The following is a 27,762-nucleotide window of genomic DNA, read 5'->3' on the forward strand; positions in this document are numbered from 1 at the left end:
CCCTCTCAGTATTATTTCCAACAATTGGTATCAGAGCCAGGTCCTTCAGAGAAGCTTGATCGCTTGAAGGAAGATCATTCATCATGAGCAACTATGAGAGGGAAGCATCAATCAGGCCACCAATTTTTGATGGGACAAACTTCAATTATTGGAAGGTAAGAGTTACTGCCTATCTTCAATCTCTTGGTACAGAAGTTTGGGATATCATAGATACAGGCTACACTTTTCCTTCAGCTACTCCTATGGATCCGGCCGAGAAGAAGAAATATGAAACAAATGCCAAAGCAGTCAATACTCTGCTAGGATGCTTATCTCAAACATAATTCGTGAAGGTTATGCAATATAAATCCGCAAAAGAAATATGGGACAAGATTGTCTTGAGCTACGAAGGAGATGAACAGGTAAAGCGTGCTAAACTTCAAACCCTCAGGATTCAATATGAGAATCTCAGAATGTATAATGATGAAAGTGTGGCTAACTATTTCCTTTGGGTAGACGAGATTGTTAATTGCATGAAAGACTTGGGTGAAGAAATAAAAGAGGCTATTGTGGTTGAAAAAGTTCTAAGATCATTGTCCCCCAAGTTTGAGTCTAAAGTGTCTGCAATAGAAGAAAAGGAAAATCTACGAACTCTTACTATGTCTCAGCTACAAGGAATTCTAACTGCTTATGAAATGAGAAAGGGAGGTCCATCAGATAGGAGAGAAGCTGTTTTCAAGGCCTCAGGCAAAGGAGACTACTATGAAGCAAGTCACGTGCCAGAAGAAGAAGAAGAATCAAATTTTGTCAGAAATCTTCAACGGGGTACTGGAAGGTTCAGAGGTAAGTTACCTTTTAAATGTTTTGCTTGTGGAAGAGTAGGTCATTATGCTGCGAAATGTCCTCATAAGGATAAGATTGACAAAGGAAAGGAACCTGCTAGATGGAACAAGAAACAGAATGCAAATAAGAAAAGCTACTACACTCATGAAGATAGTGATGGCCTATCAAATAGTGATGAAGATGAACGAGGTAATGACTATAAACTTTTAATGGCATTTGAAGATGATGACTACATGGATGCTATAGATGTGGATAGCTTTTATGAAGAAATTTCTAGACTCAAGACATGTATAGAAGAAAAGAATATGATCATTGATACTCTACAATTTCAAATTGATGAAAAAGAAAAATATCTTGAAAAGTTGGAAGGTGAAATTGTTGGTCTTAGAAAAGAGATTGAGGAAACAAAGGCTATTAATCTTAAGTTTGTCAAAGGATCTGAAACTCTGGATGAGATCATCAATGTACAGCATTCTCCTCTAAACAAGACAGGTCTGGGGTATAATGGAGAAACTTCTCAACCATCCACCTCAAAGAGTTATCTTGATGCAGCAAGAAGGAATGAGCAAAAGCATAATGGAGATCACCAGGTAAAACAGGGACGAATTACATCAAGAACAAACAAAGTCTATCAGGTAAACCAAGGGCAATCCGTCTTAAGGATGAACAAAAGCTACAACCAGCCACAGGTAAAATCCTCTCAATTTGCTTCAAGAATGGATGACAATAGAAATTACAATCATTTGGACGGAAGATTTGATAACCGCAGAAGTTTCTTTAATGGACAATGCTTCTCTTGCCATAACTTTGGTCACAAAGCAGCTCGATGTGTTGCATATAAAACAATCATGACTAGAGAAGTTGAAAAACAAAGAAGTATGACCAGGATTACAAAAAGGACCTATAACAAATTTTCGGCTCTTGAAAATGAAGTTGAATGTTCTATTTGCAATAACTTTGGTCATGAAGATTTTGAATGTAGGAGCAGGTTTCAGCAGACAAAGGAACAAGCCTCAAGCACCAAAACATGGAGGATAAAGGAACCACAAACAGAAAGATGTGGGATAGCATTTTATGCAGAGGGACAAGAAAATCTATGGTACATTGACAGTGGATGTTCGAAGCATATGACAGGTGATAAAGAAAAACTTGAATCATATTCTGTTTTAGAAAAGGGAAAGAAAGTTTCTTTTGGAAATGATACTCCTGCAGCTATAAAAGGAAAAGGCACTGCTCAGTTAAAAGAAAAGGTCAAAGCTGGAAATGTTTTGTTGTTGATGGATTGAAGCATAATCTTCTGAGTGTCAGCCAGATGTGTGATCAAGGAACCGAGGTGATATTTAGATCAAATGGATGTATTGTTCGTGATCTTGATACAGGTGAAACATTGATCAAAGGTAAAAGAACTCCAAATAATCTATACATATTTGAAGAAGGACAACAACAATGCTATTTGAGCAAGGATGATGAACATTGGTTATGGCACCAGAGGTTGGGGCATCTAAGCTTTTCACAAATAAGGAAAGCATGCAAATATTAGGCAGTTCGTGGTCTTCCAGATATCAAAATTCCAGACAACACCATATGCAAATCATGTCAGTTTGGAAAGCAAACCAGAACTAACTTTTCGGAGAAGGAAGGATCAGCTAGCATGCCTCTTGAGCTAGTACATACAGATGTATGTGGTCCATTCAGGAAAAGGACACCTCGAGGAGAAGAATACTTGATATTATTCATTGACGATTTCTCCAGGTTTGTCTGGTTAGGACTTATGAAGCATAAAGATGAAGCATTCGAAAAATTCAAATCCTTTAAAGCCTTGGTTTAAAATGAATCAGGATACAAAATTAAGTGCCTCAGGTCCGACAGAGGTGGGGAGTTTACCTCAAATGAATTTTTCAATTTCTGTGAAGAACATGGGATAAGAAGAGAATTCTCTACAGCTAGAACTCCTCAGCAAAATGGAGTGGTGGAAAGAATGAATAGAACCGTCCAACAAATGGCTCGTGCTATGCTTGATGAGTCTGGAACTCTCGCAACTTTCTTGGGTGAAGCTGCATATGCTGCGGTTGTTATTCTCAACAAAACAAATGTCCGGGTGAACAGCACTCAAACCCCTCATGAGCTCTGGTATGGTGAGACTCCTTCAGTAAAGCACTTCAAAATCTTTGGGAGCAAATGCTATATTAAGAATATTGATGAGCAACTTGGCAAACTTGAATCTAGAGCAGATGAAGGCATTCTTCTTGGTTATTCTCCACATAGCAAAGCATATAAGTGCTACAATAAAAGACTTGGAAGAATTGTTGACAACATTGATGTAGTGGTTGATGAAAAGGGATACATTCCTAGGCAAGTAAATCATGAAAATATCGAAGAAGATGAAGACTACCCTCAAAGACAGAATGATGAAGAAGAAGAACCTCAAGAAGAACCAGAGGAGCAGATAAGGATAGGAGAGAAGACTCCATCCAGGTACGTTCAGAAGAATCATCCAGAATCTCAAATTTTGGGGCAGAAAAAGCAGGTATACAAACAAGAAGAACAATTGTAGAAGCTTCAAGCTATTTGGCATTACTCTCTTCCACTGAACCACAAAATGTGAAAGAGGCATGCAAAGATGAATGTTGGGTCAAAGCAATGGATGAAGAACTTGAGCAGATCAAAAAGAACAACACTTGGGAGTTGGTTCCTAGACCAAAGGATAAGAATGTTATAGGGACAAAATGGGTCTTCAAAAATAAATTGAATGAAAATGGAGAAGTAATTAGAAACAAGGCTAGAATTTTTTGTAAAGGGTATGCGCAGCAAGAAGGAATAGATTTTGAAGAAACTTTTGCTCCTGTTGCAAGACTTGAGGCCATCCGAATGTTCCTTGCTCTCTCAAGCTTTCAAAACTTCAAAGTATTTCAAATGGACGTGAAATCAGCCTTTCTGAATGGAGACTTGGAAGAAGAAGTATACATTGAGCAGCCAGATGGTTTCATTCTTGGAAATGATCCAAATCTTGTATGCAGATTGAAAAAGGCTCTCTATGGTCTCAAACAAGCTCCAAGGGCTTGGTACTATCGTTTGGACAAATATCTTCATCAACAAGGCTTTTCAAAAGGATCAGCAGATAGCAATCTTTATATAAAAGTTGAAAATGACAAATTGCTAATACTTGTTGTGTATGTAGATGACATTATCTTTGGCAGCAATGAAGAAGCTATGAGTCAAAGCTTTGCCTTGGTAATGCAGAAAGAATTCGAAATGTCCTTGCTGGGAGAACTGACATATTTTCTTGGTTTGCAAATCCAACAAAAAGAAGGAGGGATCTTTTTGTCTCAAACCAAGTATCTCAAGCAGATTTTGAAGAAATATGGCATGGAAGATGCAAAACCAGTATGTACACCCATGGTCACAGGATGTAGCCTCAGTGCAAATGATGAATCAGCAGCAGTGCATCAACCAACCTACAGATCTATGATTGGAAGTCTACTTTATTTGACAGGTACCCGACCAGACATCATGCATGCAGTGGGAATAGTTGGAAGATTTCAGGCAAATCCAAAGGAAACTCATCTTCAGGCAGTAAAGAGAATCTTCAAATATCTTCAAGGAACTCAAAACTATGGCTTATGGTATCCTAGAGATACAGATCTCACACTTCATGCTTATACAGATGCAGATTGGGTCGAAAGCGTGGATGACAGGAAGAGCACAAGTGGTGGTGCATTCTTTATGGGTTCCAGATTAGTATCTTGGTTCAGCAAGAAACAAAGTTCGATTGCCTTGTCTACAACTGAAGCGGAATATGTTGCTGCTGCATCTTGCTGCACTCAACTCCTTTGGATGATGCAGACCTTGCAGGATTTTCAAATCACTTGTACACCACCTATCTCCATCTTATGTGATAATACAAGTGCAATCAGCATTTCAAAGAACCCAGTCATGCATTCAAAGACCAAGCACATACCAATCAAGTATCACTTTCTCCAGGAACAAGTGCTTGAACAAAAGGTCAAGTTGGAGTATGTTCCTTCTAAGGAACAGGTTGCTGATATACTCACCAAACCATTGCCCAGGGAGGCCTTTGAATACCTCAGGCAAAAGCTGGGGGTTGTTGATGCATCATCTTGTAGTTGAATCTCATCTGTTGTTGTATGTGAGGATCATATGGGGTATACATTTGATGGCACCGGTTCAGGGGGAGCATATAATGCATTGTTGACATTATGGTAGAAGTACAAAAGGAGATCATGGATGCTGATCCAAATATCGCTGCAATATGTCTCTATCTCTTTCATGTTCATTTATGGTGTTTGGTGATCATTCTTTTGCAGATCTGGTCTATAATCAGGGGGAGCATGTTCTCAAGGGGAGTATAACCCTTTGCCCTTGATGTCAAAGGGGGAGAATGACATGGAGAATCTTGAGGTTGCCATCAAGTCCAAAGGGGGAGATTGTTGGCATTATGATTTCTGGTTTGGCCCTATGGTTCATGTGTTGTACTTGATGGCAACTCATACAGGTGGCAAAACTCTGATCAGGCTCTCAAAATGATAAAAATTAAGAGGTCCGCATGTGCTCAGTGAAAAATGTGCGTACATGCAGGTACGCTGTGCAAGAAATGCGGTCATACCCGCAGGTTACCCGTTCAGAAGGTGCGGTCCCCCACTTCACTCACTTCAAGGCAGAGAAGCGCGCTCATATGGGGTTTCTTATGTATGGCCCGTGGTATTTAGCCCATCGTTCATGATCCTATGGTTTTTGACCCGTGGTATAGGATCTAATTTAGCCCCAGTTTGGATCCCTTGTTTTGGTTATTTGATGGTTTTGTCCCATGGTGTGAATGAGGGTTTGACTATAAATAAGGAAGGAGATCACTTGGCCAATGTATCTTTTGAAAATTGAATATCTTAAGATCTGAAATATTGGGTTATAGTTTTAAAAGCTTGATCTATATAAAAGTGAAGTTGAAAGTGAATCTATGAAGTGTGATCTCTCGGGCGCATGATCAGATCTGGGCATCTGACTATCTGTGGCACACTAGTGGACTGCCAATTTGGCCCTAATCAGAGGTTCGCAGGTGACTAACGGTGCAAGTGCGGGGGTACACAGAGCAGAAGAAGGCGGAGTGCGTGGGTACGTAGAGCGACAGAAGTCCAGGTGCGGTGGTTCACAGTGAAGAGAAAGCAGAAGCGCGGAGGTATGCTATGCGTCAGAAGCCGCAGGTGCGGGGACACAGTGAAAGTACACGGCGCGATAGAAGAAGTGACTGCAGAGGCACAGTGAAAGTACGCGGTGCGATAGAAGCAGTGGGTGCGGGGGCACAATAGAGGTACGCAGTTCATTTAAAGGCACAGTGCGTAGATACGCAGTTCAGTCCAAGGCTCTCTGCGGGGATACGCAGAGGTGCAGAAGGTGAAGTGCGTAGCAACGCATGCCAGATAAAGAAAAATTGCGGATCTGTATTAAGGCATTTATTTGACTGACTTTTCTCTGTTGATAAGGTGTTCTGGGTTTAGTTTACTATTGATCTGGTTACTGCAGTTGACTGGGTGATTTGCTTGTACTTGATGATCATTTGATGTTTATGGATCCAGTTTGAAAATTTATGAAAAGTGATCCTTGAAAGAAAAGAAGTAGGGGGTTGTAGCTCCCTTCCAGGAGAGACTGGAAAACAAGAGAGAGTTGTAGCTCTCTACAGGTTGCAGCCTACGTACTGGTAAAGGACTGCACCAGTACAAAATCATTGTAAAAGGAGTTTCTAATTTGAAAGAAGATAGAGACATATTACAGCAGGTGGTTTTCACCCACATTGGGTTTCCACCTTATATCTGGTGTTCTATGGTGTGACTATCTGTTTTTCATGTTCTTGTTCATTATTATGCATGAGTTAATCATCAATATCTGAAGAATAAGTTGAAGTATAAATTTGGATGGTATATTGAAAAGTTTTAAATAATACTGATTCACCCCCCCCCTCTCAGTATTATTTCCAACAAAACCTTTAGATAATTTTTTATTTCTATACTTCATGATGTTTTCAGCTAGAAATTCTTCACTTGTATGTTCTGCTGGATGACTTTGGGTGTCATCCGTATTATACAAATGTGTGTATGATATTTCCGTGTTAACACACCTCTATTGAAGAAATATGATATAAATTCAAAAGATATTTGAACCAAATCCATGTGATGGATAGACTATAAGAATGGACTAGTAAGGTTAAAATGAGGTACGTATAATTTTTGAAAATTCCAACTATAGTGCATATAATGCTAAGCTAACGATCTATTGCTCTCTTGAAAAATAGTATTGTATTATAAAGAGGGCCTACGTTGATATATTAGATCATTGATATGTTAGTATTCAAAGTATTTCCTTGCATATAAAGTCTAGGTTTATGTAATCTAGGAATGAAATTAATTCCATCTCATGTATAAAAGGCTTGTCAATAACATCTCTAAGCTTTGCAACTCATAGATTTGTAGAATATGCAAAATTGAAGTATGGAAGGTCCTACTGTATAATCTAGGGTTTGTAAACCCTGGAAAAGGTTTGAAATAGAAAAACCTAGAAGCAAAACCCTAACTAATCATTTCTGCTATAAGAAGAAGATATAGCTCTTGAATATGACAAAAATAACATCATGTGAGAATAAGGTTGATGAACAGATCCAAGATTAAGAGTGAGCTGAAATTCCTTAAAAAGATAAGTACTCTACATGTCATTTATTTGTTTAATACTTGTTGGAAATAATGAGAGGGGTTTGAATCAATATTTCTTTTCAATTGTTAAATTATGCCAGTTAAGATCATAACACAAGATATACAAAAAAATAATATTTTTATTAACAAGAGTGATGAGGACTCCAATCCTCTTACAAAATACTCAAGTTCCAATTTGTACAGTTAAAGCTATAACTCCTTCATGGCTCTAACCGTAGATGAAGACTCATATCTTCAATTTCAATCCAGGCTCTAAATTGTACAACAAACCCAAGCTCCAACTTGGCCTACTTGAGGACTCTAATCCTCTCAACAAATTCAGGCTCCAACCTATTTTTTCATAAGGCTCAAACCTTTTGTGAGGACTCCAATCCTCTAGGGAACCAACCCTCTATGCATCCTTCAATTCCTTTTAAGGTGGATTTAATTCTTTCTTCAAAACTTACAAAACTCCTCCTATGAATCTTGAATAATGCTAATACTTCAACAATTCCTTACAAATAGGTCCAAGATATTCTTACAGAAAATGATTCAAATGGCCTCCTATATACTTCAAAGTCTATCTCATTATAAGTTCAACTCCAATAAGGCTTCAAGATTCTTGAAGTTGTCTCCAAGGCTCCTCATATCTTCAAGAGTCTTCAATCGCTACTATAGTGTCAGCTCCAAAATACCTTCAAAATAATGTTCAACAGTGGTTCCAAAACAACCTTCAAGACCGCTCCAACAAAGTATCAATAGTTCTTTAAGCCTTTAATAATAATCCAGCTCCAACTTCAGCTTCAAGAATACTCCAACTTACTTCAGGGTCTACTACAATTTTCTAGGTCTATTTTAAATACAATCAACTCTTCAACAACTGCTCTAATGATGGCATCAATCAATAGTCTTCAAGTTCTACAACACATCAATGTTTGTTGCTTTATAGCCCAAGGTATATTCAATAGTCAAAGTATTCTAAGGTCTGCTGCCCCTACAACTGGGCAAAGGTTTGTTTTTTTGAAGTCCGCTTTCAGATGCTTTGGTAAGTCTTTTCTGAACAAGAAGTATCCTCAACAAAATATAATCCAATAAACCAAAATCAGGGCTACGCAATCAACACAATTTATGGCACAATTGACACCTGGAATAGACATAAAATGGCTAAAAAATAAATGTGAACAAAGATCAATTATGGGCTATAAAAAAGGTGTAAGCAAGCTAGAATTGGGTGTAGGATCCCTCGAATGCAAACTAGCTTAAGTTACCGAAAAAGAGTATTTTTTTCTCTCTCTCTTTTACAATTAATTTATATATATATTCATAAGTACACCATATATATATATATATATATATATATATATATATATATATATATATATATATATATATATATATATATATATATCTAATTGACATATGTAAGTTTTCAAATAAATCATATACATCCTTAATAAATGTTTGAAGATATAATTAAATTGTCTCAAATCCAACTATAATATTAAATGTTAATTTTAAATCATGAAAGATGACTTCACACGTAAAACCCATCAATGTTTCATACAAACATTGAAAATAGAACCATGTTATTTATATATGTTAAAAATTATCTATACAGACTTTGTATCATGCTTTTGGCCTTTCATAATTCTTGAAAACAGAAGACATTAATCATCACATAAATGATAAGCCTTCCAAAAATGAAGAAGAACTCATCATATCCAAAAACCTTCATTCCATGTAACATAAATTTTAGATATTAACATTTGATCCATTCATTTGAAGAAACTCTCTTTGCAACAATGCCCTATATTTTAAACATAGAATTCTTCCATTTTAGAAATATTTGATACCATTATGAAACCATTAAATGATCACAACATGGGGATTCATTTCCATTTCATCTTCTCAATAACTTATTTACCGACATCATTGTCAGAGATTTTTAGTCATGATGGAAAGAAATTTGTCTTTTCTTTTGGCTCATATATTGTTGTCCCCACTAGAATACTTTCTTCTTAAATCTCTGATATTATAACTTGAATAATATTTCTAATTTAAAATCCATTTATCTTACTTCCAAATTAGTTTTCTTATTTACCCCAAACAACTAAAATTAATCTCTTTATGTACTTTGAGAATATTTCATCAATACCATATCCTTAAATGCAAAATATTCCAAGGGGATATATATATATATATATATATATATATATATATATATATATATATTCTAAAAGGAAAAATCCAACATAATTCTTATTTCAGTTTTTAAAACGTAAGGTACAATTTCCAATACTTAATAAACTATATAAAATGTTAATTACTTAATATTATGGTAATATTTATATTACTTTAAAATCATGAAAAAGAAGACAATGTCATTGAATCTCAAGCTTAGTAAAATAAATTCAATTTAATATTCAAATAACATCCCCATCAAGGAAGGATACCAAAGTATGGTGTTCATAAGTGATTGACCATAATTACCAAAATATGTACTATTTGAACTAAAGATTCTTATTATTACCATTGCATGTTGCATGAAACAAAATCAAAGTATATCTTGCCAACATATAGAAAGACACAGAAGTATTTTTTTCAACGAGAGTCCAAAAAACAAAACAATGCTTTCTTTCATATTGTCCTAACAAAATTAATCCATGTGGAGCTCACGTACTAAGATTTGGTGTTATGTAGAGTGAAATGTTAAAATAATAATAAATGATTTAAACTTATTTCAAAATCAACTATTGGTAAAATGACCAAAGATCCAAATGTATAAAATATTACAAAGATTATCTTCTTTAAAAAATTATCCCAAACTAATTTTTTTGAGAAAAATGAAAACTTTAAACTTCATAATACAAATGGATAAATCATAAAGTCTTATTTTCCAATAATGCATCTAAATATTACCAATATTATAAAATATTATCAACATTATAAAAGGTTACGAAGGTTAACCTCTTTCAGAAACCAATACTTTTGGTAATAATGAAAACTTCAAACTAAATATTGCAAAGGGAGGAATCATAAACTCATATTTTCCAAGAATGTATATAACATTTTATAGTAAAAGTTAAAAATGATTACCACACTAATATGACACTCTAAATTAGCACAGTGATATTGGTAACAAAAAATTAAGCAGAGATATATGTTTTTCTTTTCTACAAAATGAATAAGTGTTATGTTTCAAAGAATGCTTTCTTTTCTGCAAAAAGAATAAATGCTATATTTCAAGAGAATTATGCAAAAAGAATAAATTCTATATTTCAAGAGAAATTTCTTTCTTGCAAAAATAATAAGTGTTATATTTCAAAGAAAACTTAAAGCACAAACAATGTGCCTAGTGCATTCAACATAATGACTGCTAAACTATGAAACAAGACTTTTGCGGAACACTATTATTAGATGAAAGATAAACATATAACATTTAAGGAAACCAACTAAGTGAAGGACGATGTTAGAGAATAGGAACATGAACATCATCTCTTACAATTATATTTTACATGATATGGCTTGTTTTTTCTTTTACCTTTTTTTTTAGTCAGATAGGTAAAGTACAAGCTTAAATTGTAATCCTTATTCTTTCTCCCCAAAAAAAATTAACAGAATAATAACTCTTCTTCAATATATTCTTTCATAAACAAAAAAGTATGATAAATCAAAGAGCCGCAAATTGAAATTAACACTACCATGTTGTTGGCTCACAACCCATTTAAATGAAAGAATTACTAATTGGAGTCGCTATTCACCCATTAGTTAAAATAAAAAATATTCTTGCATTTTTGTAATTTCAACTTATGTATAAAAAAAGAAATAAATGGTAAACCATTGACTATTATCAAATCTTTTAGAGTGACGAGAACTATTTAAAAGGTTAACTAGCTACATCTTCATCCACGAAAGGTTAATTAAAGATAATATAACAAACTTGAAATTTTACCTGATTGTTCAGCAGCTTGGCTTTCCCACTTTGATAGTCTGGTAATTTTTACCACCCAACCATATCCAAGGTAAACCTTTTTCCCTGAAACTCCCAACCATATGAGCTCACAAACAGTGCCAAATTCAGCAATAGTGATAAACTTTGGGAAAGCTAAGGAAGCTATCGTATTTTCCTCTCACACCGTGCAGTGTCCATCAAATAGGAAAATTTATTGGGATTTTTAATTTAAGAATTTAGTAGTCATTTGGGCAGCATCTCCCTACTCTTCCTAGTACCCTCCCCCATGGGGAAAATTCTTCCAATATTTATAAGCATCGAGTGGAGTGACACCTCACCCCCTTCATGCAAAAACTAACATATTTTTAATTTATTATAATTCATATTACTCACCACCCTCCCCTAAGGGGGAAACCTCTCATTTTTGCTTAATTATTTAATTAATTTCATTATATAATATTCACCCCCCTATGTGTCCTTTCTAGAAAAATTTCTATTATTGATTTTTCAAAAATAAGTAATTAATATTTTTATATTAAAATAATATTTATTCAAATGACCCTATAAAGTGGGTAAATTAAAGTTAATTCAAGTGTATGTCTAACTTAGATTAATTCACCTTCATGTAATACCTTAAGTGATGTTTATTTTTAGTTAGAGAATAGGAATTCCACACCCCTATTGTGCACCTCTCTTGACTTGTTAGGACTCTTCACCCTTGCCCTGTACCTAGGACTCTGTATCCTAGTAGAATCAAGACTCCATGCCTTCATCTATTGCAAAGATCCAATACTTCACACCTTGATATTTCAATAAGTTAGGACTCCATGCCCTAATCTTTTCCATAGATTCTCAGCTATGCTTCTTTGAAGCTCCATTCTTAATCTCAAGGTACTGTTTGTGAGCTCATACACATCAGATGATCTGTGGGAAAGGTATTGTTTCCCCAAACCTGCATGCATCATAAATTAAAATTCATAATGAATTAATTTGATCACATTTGACCCAATTGTCTACATGACCTCCACGATCATTTATTATCTGAGCATACTTCTCGACAATTAACTAAGTTACCTGCCAATTCCTGCACAATACATGGTTAAGAATACATAATCATGTAATTAATAGATCGTCAACAAGATTATGGTCAGTTAACTACACTAGTAGCTTTTTTCATATGTCACAATCATATATCATCATTCATGTCATGCACCAAAGTCAAAATAGGATGCCAAAAGAGAAGCATCGATAATATGCATTTAACCAAAATCGGTCTTATACACACAACCATAGATATTATCATAAGAATGCAACAACCATGTGACCCAAGCCAAGTTTATCATGTACAAGCATATGCATAAGTCTGACATATACAATATTTATACACTCCATCAAAATCACCCTCCATGTGTCACCAAAACTAACTAACCAAGAAGGGACACTACATACTCCCCCTCTTGGGCTAAACTTGGCCCGAAGTTTTCGTATAGTCATAAGATACTTGGTTCCCTGTAATTCTCTTATCATAAAGGTGTTAACCTTATACATAATTATTTGATATCTTTTTCTTCATGCTAATTCATAACTCAATGCATTGCTAAAGTGAAAGCATCTCCATGAAAACCAAAACATACCATTCTTAATCAAGTAGGAAATATATCCATACTATATTAGATATATTTCATATATAAAATTCCAAATATTTGTATATCAAAAACAACCATACAATTTATAATACCTTAACAAGATACAATTTTATGTAATTGATATGACATCTACTTAAGTTATCTATAATAACTTGACATTCCACATGTTTTTCTTCTCATAGTCCTCATTAATCCTTCACGTGTCATGTTTTTGCTTCTATAGTATATTGATCTTTCCAAGCTATAAATAGCTCCCACATTAGTTGTATAACAACATTGATGTTCCATCCTATCATATAATCAAGCTTGCATGACAGTAGGTAGCAAATCATACATATATAATTGCATGTCAATCTAGCTATTGAACATTATGTCTTATTTATAAGTAATGACTTATGTTTTCCCACTCTAAATTTACCCTTTTCATTTCACAAGACACAGATGCAATAAAAAATATTAGGAACCAATTACTATTTTTACCAAAATTTTAATCCTAAGAATAAAAATAATTTGAAGATCAAGGCACAATTTTAATCCTAAGAATAAAAACAATTTGAAGATCAAAGCACAATTATTTTAACTTCTTGGGGTAAAGTGGCAACAACAACTTTGTACCACTACCTTTTCCTTTAATTCCAAAACCATTGATGTTATTCAAATTCATTACTTGAGAACCAATTCAATATTTGTTAAGAAAATTTTTATTCCAACATATAAATTTCCAATCTTCCAATCGAAGACAACTCATAAAGTAGGTTACCTATAACATTATATGATCACCCATTTCTCAATTACTCATGATTTATATTCAATAGCTAGGTAATTCATAGTCTTAGGCCTTATTTCTTAACATTAATACATATAATAAAACCTTAAACAAATCTATGAAAACCATACATTTCTCAAAATATGAATAATCGTGTTGATTTTACGTAATATTTACACTATCACAATGACATTTCTAGCCTAAATCTAAGCTTCATTTCCTTTTATCTCTTTCTTTTTATAAAGAAGAATTACTACCCTCTAAAAATATTACAACCTTTTGCAAGGCTACTAACTACTCATACAACTATACATCCCAACACAAATTCCTAAATCCAACAGTTTATTCCATTCCACATACAATACAATCATATTAAGTTTCTAAATCATGCAACAATTCCAATTCATCAAAAACGTGATCTTACTCTTCTTCAAATTTTCCCTCAAAAATATCATGAGCACATATTCTTGTCAAATAATAACTCAAATCAACTTTTCATTAACCTCATCCCTTATCATTTAAGCTTAAATAAAACAAATTTCCAATCACAAAATAATTTTATCTCTAAACATGCTATTCTCTTAACAATTATGTACTAATCAAATTCCAATAAAGTAATTCATCATGTTCGTGAATAGCATGAATTTGAAATTTGTCAACTACTGGAAATAGTTTTGAGAAGTTCATGAGTTCAATCCTCATAATTTCTCTAATATACAATTCAATCAACATGTAATCCTTAAATTCATTAAGGAAACTATTATGGATTTCCTAGGCACAACAATATGAAATCTTCTTTAAATATGCTAGACTTAATTTGTATTAAGAAAATAGAAAAAATATTTCATCAACTTATCAGAATAATCTCTTTCTACATTTTCAAGCATTTAAAAATCAATTTAATCCTACCTCAATCAAGCAAATAGAAAAATAATTACAATATTGGAGTATAAATACCTAGTCGAAATTCAACTATATATTTCATGATAAGCTGTTACAAACATTATAAACCACCTAATGGTGTACAATATACCAATATTATTTTGTTCATTTGTAATCAAAGGAAAATAATGCATTTAAATCTCAAACAAATTCCTGTTAGGAACATCTATTGCACTAAATTCAAAGTATCCATACTCAATCATTCTTAATCATGTCCATGAGATTTCATCAAAATCAATTCTTCACTATATACACAAATAATTACTTGCCTTACAGATATAAATTAGTATAGATTCTACGATCATACATAACATAGAAAATACATCCTTAAAATTTCTCTAAAATGGTTTCCTCAACCGTTCACACCTACAAGTCTTTTGAGCCCCTTATTTATTACGCATGGCATACCTCAACCTAGTCCTAGAATAATTTCAAGTTACCTCATGAAGAAAACTAATCCATAATCAACACTTCACAAGATCACAAATTAGATAAAAGAAACCACAAAAAATTCATTCTTAACCATTAAGAAGGTCTTCATAAAACATATCTTAACTATTTAATGTATGTGTGTTAGTTGTTCACCTACATTCATGACTAAAAGTGACTTGTGGGGGATAATCTACATTGAGTTCTAATTAGCGAGGATAATTTCAGATTCAATGTTAGTATGATGAACTCAATCATTACACTATGAAATTTCATCTTGATACTTCTTACACAATACCAATCCATACACACTAAGTCTTCATTTCATACTAAGCCATGGTTTTTTCTTGGCATGTGTGATTTCATCTAGAAAATATGACTTTTCTCTCTCTCTCTCTCTCTCTCTCTTTTTAAAATGGAGACAACACATAGATAGGTATGATATAGAATGATATTTCAATTCTTTTGCAACTAATCTCTTTACAACTTCTTATACACTAGTATAAAAAATAGGAAGAGAATTCTATGGTTTTCATTTCTTTATTTTAAACTAGCAAGAGAATATTAAGAGAAATTCGCCATAACTAGCTCAAATGTAACTTCTAGGTTATTAGTATGAAGATTCCAAGCTTAAAATCAAGTAAGATTCCAAGCTTAAAATCAAGTGTGAATTTGGTGAAATTATTCTAAAACTTCAATAATTATCCACATTAATTCTCTGTAATAATTTCAATATTATGACTTTAATACAAAACTACATGAAAAAATAAAAAATACCATGCAGATTTTCCTAGAATTTTTTTTAGCAATAAACCTAAAGATATAGGACAAGAAATTAAATTTGCACTAATAATATTAAAATCATAGCATTGTACCAGAGAAAAGAAGGTATGAAGTTGAAATCCAAACTAAGCTTCAACTCAAAGCATTCAAATTAATCTCAAAATTATAACCGTTAAATGGAATAATAAGAAATGGAAAGAAAATCCAAACTTAGTCTCCTTAAACCATAAAAAATGAAGATGAATTCCAAGCTAAATCTCCATGTAAATTGAAACTTAAACAATGGAAAGTACAACAATATGAGGTAGTAGCTCAATACTAAAGTAAAACAAGATGAAGTACAAGCTTTGTGCTAAAGTGTTGTAATATTTTTAAATTATAGCTTTTAAGCATGATAAACTATGTGCTAGAGTGCCCTAACATTTTTTTTTAATTATTAAATTGGAGGGGATTATTAGTTTCTTCCAAAATCTTAACCAAAAATAAACAAGAAAATTATTTAGGAGGTTCATGTCAATTTTGTATTTTTCTTAAAACTTAACCTCAAACGAGAAAGATTTTAGAAACAAAGAATTTCAAACCTAAACAACAACATGAAATTTTAGCCTTAAGCCTTAAAAAGGAAAGAATAGTAATCCAAATTGCACTTATTCAAAGAAAAAATAATAAAACACACACATAATAATTCAACATGGATCCAAAATCATCATTCATATATTAGTATACTAGAAATCATGCATGCAAATTAGGCCCTAGTGTTGTAGTTGACTCTGATACCATGTGTAAGATCCCTCAACTGCCAACTAGCTTAAGTTACCCAAAAATGGTATTTTTTTCTCTCTCTCTCTATTTTAAAATTAATTTGTATATATATTCATAAGTATGTTGAAGGATCAAGGGCAATTAGAGATATTAGGATTCTTCTAAACTTGATAACAAATTATGAAGCAATTTTACAATTTTCTTGTTATCTTGATCTTCTTCTCTTATTATTATTGTATGTGTGTTTACTTCATCAAAATACTACCAAAACAAAAGAAACAAGAACACAAGATATTGGCTCTCTGCTAGGGAAAAACCTCACTCTCTGAGAGAGGAAAACCCTTTCCCAAATTTCTCTTATTGAAGATTCTATTGATCTGGCAAACCCTAGACCCTTGACAAGAATATCCTCCAAGAAAAGGTCAAGTCCTTCCTTCTTTCGACACTTCATCCTCCTTCTTCTGGCACTTCATTCTTCTTCTGACAATTGGTGATAGTCCTCGTTATGCTAGCTCTAGAAGAGATACTTATCTTTGATCCTTAGTCCTTAATATATGAGGATACCTTCCTTTTCTTATCCAACCGAGCTCTTTCTTGATGTGTAGTTATAGACTTGATATGATAGCAATACAACCCTAGTTGTTTCACACATGTGAGGGATTACCTTATGTATTTGTCTCCTTCCTTATTTTCTTGAGAGAGTATCTTCCTCTCTTTAGTGGGAGGCCTTATAGGCCTAAGTTTCTAGCACAAACAATGAGAGATATATGACTGTGATAGTGTTGTTGAAATGATCGTAGATAGCCCTCCTTTTCTTGCATGTATAACTGTAGTTTACCCTTAGAACAGACTTCCAAGGATCAATGTTCTTCCTCTTTCTTTGCTACACTAGAGGCTTATTTTCTTTGCTTTCCCTTCAACCTTAACTCGTCTTCCTTCTCGCTAATTTCATAGGTGATTGTGTCTTATCATTGGAGGAGTGGACAACCTCTATATATAGAGGTATGTCCCTCCTTTAGGCCAACTTATCTTTTTCTTCTTCGAATTAGCTTCTTTGGTGATGTCATTTCATGGAGAGGACTTGTGACTTTTCTTGAAGGGATATCTTTGACTCTAGTACATAATTATACATGGTATAACATGCCCTTAAGGGTCTTCAATATTTCTTTTGACTCTTTTACTTTCCTATAAAACTTTGACATGTTATAGACCCATTTCAATGAGCAAGAAACTCATTGATATAAATACCAAAAATAATATTTATTTTCTTGTATAAATACAAATATCAAAATTACATTTATGAAGACCGAACCTAGCTACACTTCCTTCAACACCCCCTCTCAACTAGGGAGGTATTCATAATCATTGAAAGGTGTTTGGCTATTGTTCAATCTTGAAGAATTTACAAAAGAGAAATCAGATTGGCAATCCATCTGTTATAGTATCATAGTAACCAACATTGTTTATTGAAAGGCCTTGAATAACAAATCTATCTCTCATAAGATCAGAGCACAATGTTGGCAAGACCAATGATATATAGACATCTTTATCATTGTCTCTAAAGGTACATACCCACATGGGTGTTCACTGAGTATGACCTTATAGGACTATTCTTATCTTGGGTTCCTAGGCCTCAAGGAATATTGATCCTCTTGCCTACTCTTATCTTGGATGCCCTACACATCCTCAAAGAGCATAGAATGCCAGAAGATTACCCAATCCTCCATTATTTCTTCCAAAGTGAAGACAAGAATGTTGTTTCTATTTCTTCCTCTTAATTGAGGAATATATGCCCAAGTTTCCTTTGACCAGGAACTTGACCAAGCTCCTTTGTAATTAGGAACTTGTTAGAACTCCCTCTTAGCTAGGGACTTGTCCATTCATCCACAAATACTTATTCATGGGTAATTCAGCTGCTAGATCTCATTCTTCCTTTGATGTCATGAAGTCTTTGTTTGAAATTCTTCTTGGTGGGGCACTAGCCATCGATCACTTTCCTTCATAGATTTTCATGTCATTTCTTTCTTTGTGGAAAGTGACCTTCTTGGTGTATGCCAGGATATTTCATCATCTAGACACTCCTTTATCATTTGACTATACTTCTTAATATTCATCATATATATTCTTAGTTGTTCTTGCTTGTTCCCATATTTTGATTTAGTAGCCCTTCATGACTTCATCCTGATATTACTTCAACATCAAATAGTTCTTTGTTGGATGTATTTTTATCATGAAATCTTCACGGAGTTAAATCAATTATCTGCATCTTAATATCTCCAAGGCCTTCATAGGTGTCAAGGGTCCTTTTATCTTTTTCTTCCTTTGTCAAAGTTGTCATGCCTTTTTTAAGGAGATATCTTTAATGGATCTTATCAGATAATGATTCTTTATGGAAATGGTGTTCTTCACATGTTTGATCTCTTTCTTCATTTATTTCTTCATGTATGTTTATTCAACCACCTCATACTCCTTATGAGAGAACTTCTTCATGATGACCTTCATTGGATTTTAGCACAAGCTTTTGAGCATGTCATTGGTGAAAGAGATCCTTTTATACTTGATCATGTTTTAGAACTATTCCCATAATTAATTAATATATGATGACATTACTAAACTTTGATGCATACATACCTCATCTTGATTCTACTTTTGATCAGCCCAACTTCATGTTTGTTGGTTCTTCTTGATTGGTGAATATTTTCTTGCTTTATCTTTTCTTGCCTTCGTATCATCCTTTCTTGAATCTAGTGAATGGAACTCCTCATTAAGACACCTGCTCTTATTTATGAACTTCCTTTTGAAGATGGAGGCTTTTCTAAGATTTTTAATCATGATCATTTTCTTTCATAGTGAATGAGGTCCTTTCATATATATATATTCCTTATACATGAATATCTTAAGCTATATCTACATCATGCTCCTATATTCTAGAAGATATCTTTAAACCATGCGTTCTATCCTATTTCTATATGCTTCTATACTAAAAAATTTGAAAGGAGACATATGTGAAGAATTTGACTTAGTCGTAGTAGAGATATGGAGGTTCTTCCTTCTTCTGCTTCTTGTCTTCTTCTTTCACTTCTTGAGTTATAAGAGCTTCTTCCCCTTTTCTCTTGTTGTTGTTGTCCTTCTTAAGCCTTGGGACAATCCCTTTTGTAGTATCCATATTCTTGACAGCCAAAGCATAAGACTTTGGACATATCTCTATTGCTTGTTCTTCATGGACCAAATTTTCCAAATTTTCCATTTCTCTTGGCCATGGTAGCAAATTATGTCTCGTTCGATCCCACATTATCCATTTCTTTTATTCTAGTCTCCTCAATTTTGCCTAGAGACCATAGTTCACTTAGTGGGGTAGCTTCCTTCTTGGCATATATGCTTAATGTGAAGTTTCCCCAATCCTCAGGTAGAGAATTGAGTACTACCATTGTCATTTCTTGTTAGACATGACTTCTCATAGTTCTTGAAGTTGATCTCTCATCTTAGAGATATTCATGAAGTAGTGAGTTATTCCTTCCTTTGATATCTTCATCTTGTACAAATCATTACGTAGAGATATCACTTCTCCAGTTGTGCTTACCGAGAATAGCTCTATTAGTTTATCATAGATTTATTTTGATGTTTCAAATTTGGATACATAAGGAATGAGAAAGTCCTTGATAGATTCTATTAGAATCCTTTGAGCTCTTTTCTCATCCTTATTGTACTTTGCTAAGGCTTGAGTTTTTTCCTTAGTGGGGATAGTTGTGTTCCCTTTGATGAGGTCTAGAAGTTCATTCTCCTTGAGAATTAAATAAATCCTCTTCTTCCATGCAAGGAAGTTAGTAGTCCCAACCAATTTGTTGCTTTCCTTGCAAAATTACCTTGATGTATGTTCAGGAGGGGACATATATACTTACTTGATAGAGTTTGTGATGTAGTAGTCTTGCTTTCTTCTTGAAGACTTGATGACTTTCCTTCTTGAATCTTGATGATATTCAAATTTATTTCTTCATTTATAATTGCTTGATGATGAAATATTCTTGGAGAGTGAGGCTTGACTTGTAATGATATTTCCTTTGTAGATGATGTAACTTGGTGTAGGCCCTTCTTTGGATGGATCTTCTTGTAGGTGTATTTATATGAAAGGCTTCTCTTCTTTCTTAGTAGTATTTCTTGATGAATAGTAGATGGTAGACCTTCTTGTCCTTGATGTATTTTAGACTTCTTGACTTGAAGCTTCAATCTTGTAGATGATCTTGATATTCCCTTTCCCTGATGTGTCACCTTAGCCCTGATTCCATGTTGAAGAATTTAGGGCAATTAGAGATATTAGGATTCTTCTAAACTTGATAACATTTTGTGAAGCACTTCTACAATTTTATTGTTAGCATGATCTTATTCTCTTATTATTATTGTATGTGTGTTTACTTCATGAAACTACTACCAAAACACAAGAAACAAGAACACAAGATATTGGCTCTTTGCCAGGTAAAAACCTCTCTCTCTTAGAGAGGAAGACCCTTTTGTAAATTTCTCTTATTGAAGATTTTATTGATCAATGCAAAACCCTAGACCCTTGACAAGAATATCCTCCAAGCACAAGTCAAGTCCTTCCTTCTTCTGACACTTCGTTTCCTAGCACTTTGTCCTCCTTCTTTGGGCACTTCATTCTTCTTCTGACAACTGGTGACAACCCTTGTTATTCTAGATCTAGAAGAGATAATTATCTTTTATCCTTAGTGAGATCCTTAACCTATGAGGATACCTTCCTTCTCTTATCCAACCAAGCTCTTTCTTGATGTGTAGTTGTAGACTTGATATGACAACACTGCAGCCCTAGTTTCTTCACAGGTGTGAGGGATTACCTTATGTATTTGTCTCCTTCCTTCTTTTCTTGAGAGAGTCTCTTCCTCACTTAAATTCGAGGCCTTATATTCCTAAGTGTATAGCACAAACAATAAGAGATATGTGACTGTGATAGTGTTGTTGTAATTATCACAGATATCCCTACTTTTCTCGCATGTGTGATTGTAGTTTACCCTTAGAACAGACTTCCAAGGCTCGATGTTTCTTACTCTTTCTTCTTTGCACTAGAGGCTTCTTTTCTTCACTTTCCCTTGACCCTTAACTCGTCTTACTTCTTGTTGATTTCAGAGGTGATTGTGTCTTATCATTGGAGGAGTGGACATCCTCTATATATAGAGGTTCTTCCCTCCTTTAGGCCGACTTGAGGCCGACTTGGAGACTTTGGGCATACTTGTCTTTTTCTTCTTCAGATTATCTTCTTTTTTGATGTCTTTGCATGGAGAGTACTTGCTACTTTGCTTGGAGGGATATATTTGACTTTAATACATAAATATACATGGTGTAACATGCCCTTAAGGGTCTTCAATAGTTCTTTTGACTCTTTGACTTTCCTATAGCACTTTGACATGTGCTAGGCCTATTTCAATGAGTAATAAACTCAATGATATAAATACCAAAAACAATATTTTTTTTCTTGTATAAATACAGATATCAAAATTACATTTATGAAGACCGGGCCTAATTACACTTTCTTCAACAAAGTACACCATATATATATCTAATTAATTTATGTAAGTTTTCAATTAAATAATATAAATCCTTAAGAAATGTTTGAATATATAATTAAATGGTCTCAAATCCAACTATAATTTTAAATTTTAATTTTAAAAGTTAATTTTAAATAATGAAATATGACTTCACACATAAAAGTCATCAATGTTTCATACAAACTTTGAAAATAGATCCATGTTATTTCTATATGTTAACAATAATCTATATAGGCTTTGTATCATGCTTTTGGCCTTTCATAATGCGTGAAAACTAAAAACTTTAATCATGGAATAAATTATAAGTCTTCCAAAAATGAAGAAGAACTCATCATATCCAAAAACATTAATTCCATGTAACATAAAGTTTAGTTATTAACATTTGATCCATTCATTTGAAGAATCTTTCTTTGAAACAATACCCAATATTTAAAACATAAAATTCTGCTATTTTAGAAATATTTGATACCATGATGAAACCATTTCCATTTCCTCTTCTCAATAACTTATTTACTAACATCGCTGTCAAATATTTTTAGTCGCAATAGAAAGAAATATGCCTTTTCTTTTGGCTCATATATTGTTGTCCCCACTAGAATACTTTCTCTTAAATCTCGATATTATAACTTGAATAATCTTTCTAATTTAAAATCCATTTATCTTACTTCCAAATTAGTTTTCTTATTTACTGATGCGTGATAACTAAAAACTTTAATCATGTAATAAATTATAAGTCTTCCAAAAATGAAGAAGAACTCATCATATCCAAAAACATTCATTCCATGTAACATAAAGTTTAGCTATTAACATTTGATCCATTCATTTGAAGAATCTTTCTTTGAAACAATACCCAATATTTAAAACATAAAATTCTGCTATTTTAGAAATATTTGATACCATGATGAAACCATTTCCATTTCCTCTTCTCAATAACTTATTTACTAACATCGCTATCAGATATTTTTAATCGCAATAGAAATAAATATGCCTTTTCTTTTGGCTCATATATTGTTGTCCCCACTAGAATACTTTCTCTTAAATCTTGATATTATAACTTGAATAATCTTTCTAATTTAAAAGCCATTTATCTTACTTCCAAATTAGTTTTCTTATTTACCCCAAAAACCTAAAATTAATCTCTTTATGTACTCTGATAATGTTTCATCAATACCATAGCTTTACATTCAAAATATTCCAAGGGAATATATATATATTCTAAAAGGAAAAATCCAACATCTTATTTCAATTTTTAAAACGTAAGATACAATTTCCAATACTTAATAAATTACATACAATTTAAATTACTTAAGAATATGGTAATATTTATATTACTTTAAAAGCATGAAAAATAAGACAATGCCATTGAATCTCAATCTTAGTTAAATAAAGTCAATTTAACATTCAAATAACATCTCTCTCAAGGAAGGATACCAAAGTATGGTGTTCATAGTTGATTGGCCATGATTATCAAAATATGTACTATTTGAACTAAAGATTCTTATTATTACCATTTCATGTTGCATGAAACAAAATCAAAGTATATCTTGCCAACCTAGAGAAATAATCGGAAGTATTCTTTTCAACAAGAGTCCAAATAAACAAAACAAAGTTTTTTTCACATTGTCCAAACAAAATTACTCCATGTGGAAGCTCACGTACTAAGATTTGGTGTTATGTAGAGTGAAAAGTTAAAATAATAATAAATGATTTAAACTCATTCCAAAATCATACTATTGGTAAAATGACCAAAGATCCCAGTGTACAAAATGTTTAATAGTAAAGGTTATAAAATATGACAAAGTTTTTTTTTCTTTTTTTGGTTAAATTATCCCATACTAATATTTTCTACAAAAATAAAAAAATTTAAACTAAATAATGCAAATGGATAAATCATAAAGTCTCATTTGTCAAGAATGCATATAAATATTACCACAGTTATAAAAGATTACCAACTTTATTAAATATTATGAAGGTTAACCTCTTTCAAAAACCAATACTTGTGGCAATAAATAAAACTTCAAACTAAATATTGCAAAGGGAGGAATCATAAACTCATATTTTCCAAAAATGTATATAACTTTTTATAGTAATGATTACCACACTAATGAATAAGCCTTATATTTCAAGAATACTTTCTTTTCTGCAAAATGAATAAATGTTATATTTAAAGAGAACTTTCTTTCCTGCAAAAAGAATAAGTGTTAATTTCAAAGAAAACATAAAGAAGAAACAATGTGCCTAGTGCCTTCAAAACAGTGACTCCTAAACATTGAAACAAGACTTTTGCAGAACACTATTATTAGATGAAAGATAAAAATATAACCTTTACGGAAACCAAGTGAAGGAGGATGCCAGAGAATACAAATATAAACATCATCTCATCCAATTATATTTTACATGACATGGTTTTTTTCTCCTACTACTTTTTTTTTTTTACTCAAACAAGTAAATTACATGCATAAATTGTAATCCTTCTTCTTTCTCCCCCAACATACATTAATAGAATAGTAATTCTTCTTCAATATATGGTTTCATAAACAAAAAAATACACTTGTAATGGATAGAAGACATAGGGACTACAATTAACACTACCAATTTAAATGAGAGAATTACTAATTGGACCTGCTATTCATCCACTGGTTAAAAACAATTTATTCTTGTAGATTAATTTCAACATATGTATAACAAAACAAATAAATGGTAAACCTTTACTATGATCAACCAATTTAAATGAAAGAATTACTAATTGGACCTGCTATTCATCCATTAGTTAAAAAAATATATATTCTTGCATTTTAATTTCAACATATGTATAACAAAAGAAATAAATGGTAAACCATTGACTATGATCAAATCTTTTAGAATGAAAATAACTATTTAAAAGGTGAACTAGCTACATCTTCATCCAAGAAAGGTTAATTAAAGAAAAATATAACAAACTAGAAATTTTACCTAATACTTAGTCGTTCTACTTTGTTCGGTAGCTTGAATTGCCAACTCCAATAGATCAGTAATTTTTACCACCCAACCATATCCAAGGGAAATCTTTTTCCCTGGAACCCCTGAGTTGTATGAGCCCACAAATAGTGAAAAACCATTGGGCAAACTAAGGAAGTTATCTTATCTTCCTCTCACACCACTCAAGTTCCATCAAATAGGAAAATTTATTGGGATTTTTAATTTAGTAATTTAGTACTCATTTTAGCATCATCTCCCTACTCTTCTTGGTATCCTCCCCCATGGGGAAAATTCTTTCAATATTTATAAGAATTGAGTGGAGTGAACCTCACCCCCTTCATGCAAAAATTAACCTATTTTTAATTTATTATAATTCATATTATTTACCACCCTCCCCTGATGTGGAAAATCTCATTTTGTTATTAATTATTTAATTATTTAATTATCTAATATTAATTCCCCCCATGTGTCATTTCTATAAAACTTTCTATTATTTATTTTTCAAAAATAGGTAATTAATTTTTTTGTATTAAATTTTTTTTTATTCAAATGACCCTCTAAAGTGGGTAAATTGGAGTTGATTCAATTGAAAGTTTAGCTTATATTAATCACTTGGTTGATGTAATTCGTTAAGTGGTGTATATTTTCAGTCACATAGTAGGGATTTTACACCTCTATTGTGCACCTCTCTTGACTTGTTAGGTATTTGTGCCCTTTCCATGTAACTAAAACTCCACATCCTCGTAGAACGAAGACTCCACGTGTTGATATATTGCAAATATTCAAGACTCCACGCCTTGATATTTAGAAAGTTAGGAATGCACACCCTAATATTTTCCATAGATTCTCATCTATGTTTATTTGAAGCTCCATGCTTTGGCTCAAGGTGCTAGTTATGAGCTCATATGCATCCGATGATTTGTGGGCAAGGTCTTGTTTCCCGAGACCTACATGCATCATAACCTTGTATATTGAACACATCAACTAAAATTCATAATGAATTAATTCGACCACATTTTACCCGATTGTCTACATGACCTCCACAATAATTTATTATCTCAGCATCCTTCTCGACAAGTAACTAAGTTCCCTGTCAAATCCCACTAAATACATGGTTAAGCATACATAATCATGTAATTCATATATCATCAACAAGATTATGGTTAATTAACTACTCCACATAGTAGCTTTTGTTATTGTTTCACAATCCTAGACCATAATTAGTGTCATGCACCAAAGTCAAAATAGGAGGCCAAAAGAGAAACTTCAATAATATGCACTTAACCAAAATCAGTCTTATACACACAACCATAGATATTATCAAAAGCATGCAACAACCATGTGACCGAAACTAGGTCTATATTGTACAAGCATATACATAAGTTTGAAATATATAATCCTTATACACTCCATCAAAATCACCCTCTAGGTGTCACCAAAACTGACTAACCAACAAGGGACACTACATACTCCTCATCTTGGGCTAAACTTGCCTAAAGTTTTCCTACATTCACAAGATACTTGGTTATTTTTAATTCTCTTATCATAAAGGTGTTACACTTATGTATGAGTATTTGATATATTTTTTTTCATGCCAATTCATAACTCAATGCTTTGCTAAAGTGAAATCATCTCCATGAAAACCAAAACATTCCATTCTTAATCAAGTAGGAAATATATCCATACTATATTAGATATGTTTCAATATATAAAATTCCAAATATTTCTATATCAAAACCAACAATACAATTTATAATACCATAACAAGATACGATCTTATGTAATTGATATGACATATACTTAAGTTATCTATAATAACTTGACATTCCACATGTTTTTCTTCTCATAGTCCTCATTAATCCTTTATGTGTCATCATTTTGGTTCTATAATATATTGAGTTTTCCAAGCCATAAATAGTTCCCACATTAGTTGTATAACAATATTTATGGTACATCCTATCATATAATCAAACTTGTACGACAAGAGGTAGAAAATCATACATATACAATTGCATGTCAATCTAGTTACTAAGCATGATGTCTTATTTATAAGTAATGTCTTATGTTTTCTCACTCTAAATTTACCCTTTTCATTTCACAATACATAGATGCAATCACAAATATTAGGAACTGATTACTATTTTTACCAAAAGTTTAATCCTAAGAATTAAAACAATTTGAAGATCAAAGCACAATTATTTTAGCTTCTCAAGGTAGAGTGGCAACACCTACTTTGTACCATTGGCTTTTCCTTGAATTCCAAAACCATTGATGTTATTCACATTCATTACTTGAGAACCAATTCAATCTTGGTTTAGATGAATTTCATTCCAACATATCAATTTGCTACCTTCCAATCGAAGACAACTCATAAAGTAGGTTCACTATAACATTATATGAACACCCATTTCTAATTACTCATGATTTCTATTCAATATCTAGGTAATTCATT

This window comes from Pinus tabuliformis, chromosome 4_1 (assembly GCF_031772625.1).
Source record: "Pinus tabuliformis cultivar Carrire ecotype Pingquan chromosome 4_1, CPIR1, whole genome shotgun sequence".
Taxonomy (NCBI): Eukaryota; Viridiplantae; Streptophyta; class Pinopsida; order Pinales; family Pinaceae; genus Pinus; species Pinus tabuliformis.